We start from the raw sequence: 2,516 nt of genomic DNA, 5'->3' as shown, positions 1-2,516 counted from the left end.
CTCAAAATTAAAACTATGTCACATAAGTTAATACGGAAGAATATATAAAATAAATAAATTTTGAACCTAATTAGGAAATGTAATTTGTGGACACATTGGTTTCTAGAATATGTAGGAAGAAGAAAGAAACTTGAAAAAAGTGTACAAATTTAATGTGTATAATTTACATGATGCCTATAGAACACATAGCACATGCAATGTCTCACTTTCTCTATATTCAATAAAACTTCATTAAAATAATCTAATTAATTAGAAAATACTAATAATAAAAAAAAGAACCTAGGCTTGATTTCATTGCAAGTAATTAATTAATTGGTCTTTTCCTATAATATATACACGTGTACAGCATTTTGCACTAGTGTCAGCTTTGAGAGAATCTACAAAGTTCACAGAACAAAGTTTAGAATATTTTTTTAAATTTTCCGCTATTTGTTCGATATCTGTATTAAAAATTGATAGTAGAACTTCATTTGAGAAAAATGTTTTTTCTATCAAGAATCTTCTCATACTTTGAGTTTGAAATGAAAATACTTGATCAAACAAGGAATAACGTCATCTACTGCACCGCAATTTTTAGTAACAAATTTAGAATATTTAATCATAAATTTCATTGTTATAATCTAATAAATTATACGTTCTTTATTTTTTAAGTTTTTCCATTTGATTAGTTTAAAGTAAAGGAGCTTTAGATCATTGGATGCCACCTTAAGGAGCAAAGTACAAAAGAAATATTTTACTATTTAAGCAGAATTTAGTAATAGAAAATTAGTAATTAATAATTGGAAAGTTGTATTATATGTTTTAATTTTATAAAATGAACTCTACTAATGGGAGATTAGTGTGCCGGTTATAGGGAGACATACGTGTTTTCGAATTTATATTATTAAAAATATACAGGTTTTTAATATTTAATTACTGTGCTTGTTTAAATTTTACTTCTGAGTACAAGAAAAGTATCTTTTTTTTTCCTTTTTTTAAATATTAAAAAGAAACTACATAAATTTCTTAATTTTTTTCATTAGCTATATCGTTCAAGTTTATTGAGAGAAGAAACTTCATTTTAAATTGACAAATATTCTTTATCTTGATGACCTTTATTTAGTTAAACATTATTTCTCCTCCTTCTAGATATATTTAAATTTAATAACAACGTTGGCTTCAAATAAATATTTGTAAATTTTAGTGTAATAATTTAGAAGGATCATATAGTATGTAATTTCTTCGATAATCCTAATAATAAATAGCTTCGATATTTTATAATTCTATAACAAGACTTGAAGTAGGATTAACACTAGTGTGCACTATTTATACAATATCATATATTTATAATATATGTGCAAATAATTAAAGATAGAAAATTTGTCTAGTTAAATTAATTAAATAATTTAATAAAGTAAATTCAGAATTCATCTCTTAAATATAATAACCAATTCCATATAACTTATTAGATTATTATTATAGTGTAAAAGAACAGAAACGATTTGTCTTAAAATAATTTAAATGTAATTTAGACAAATATTATAAACACAGGAACTAAGTTTTGTCCTCTCAACATTTATTATGTTGTCATTTTGTACTGCATGTTAATTTTACTTGTATCAATGCTCACGTTTTAACTCATATATAAGAATTATAAATAAAAAATTCGAAAGTCACAAAGTAACGATTGTCATTTTGTATTGCTTGTTAATTTTACTTGTGTTTCATATATGAGAATTATAAACAAAAAATTCGAACGTCACAAAGTTACAATCTTTTTTTAAAACGTTACGTAAAAAAACAAGTAAAAGTGTGAAGATAGTCCGAGAAGAGAATAAGTAAAATTAGATCCATATTACTTATAAAACTAGTATGAATGTATAATCATTTTTAAATCTTTTTTTTCTTTACCCAAGAAAATAAATAAAGATTTGATACTGAAATATACCAACCAAAATCACTTGGAAGAAAAAAAGTCAAAAGATGTATAGGGGATGTAATTATTTTTGGAGACATAGCGTTAGTATTTCTCATTTTTATTTTTGTTCTAGGAAGTTTTAATGTGGTGCAGTAAAACTTACCAACTCTTTTCACAAGTTTAATGAGTTATTTGATAGTGAAACTTACCTACCAGTGTTACTTGGACACAAAAGTCAAAAGATGAAGTTACAAAGGGCTAATTCCTTTTCTTTTTAATACATATAATATAAAATGACACAATTGTAGTACAAAATAAATATATTCAATGTAATAATAATGTAATTGTTCATCTTATAAAAGTGGTCTCAGACACACCCTCGATACACCCCCGACATTTTACTTGATATAACAAGTGGTCTCAAATTCTTTTACAAATATAAAATTCTTAATAAAAAGCAAATAGAATTGTTGAGAACCCCAAAACTTGACAAGAATTAAGGGTAAATTTTACTCGTATTAGAAGATTTAGGAATGTATTTAAGTCTAATTAATTAAGTAAAAAATATTTTTAAGATTGTCAATAATTTAAAAACGAAATAAATAATTCACGTTTTGTA

This window comes from Solanum pennellii, chromosome 8, assembly GCF_001406875.1.
Source record: "Solanum pennellii chromosome 8, SPENNV200".
Lineage (NCBI taxonomy): Eukaryota > Viridiplantae > Streptophyta > Magnoliopsida > Solanales > Solanaceae > Solanum > Solanum pennellii.
The sequence above is the reverse complement of the archived record's forward strand: the minus strand, read 5'-3'. Positions refer to the sequence as shown.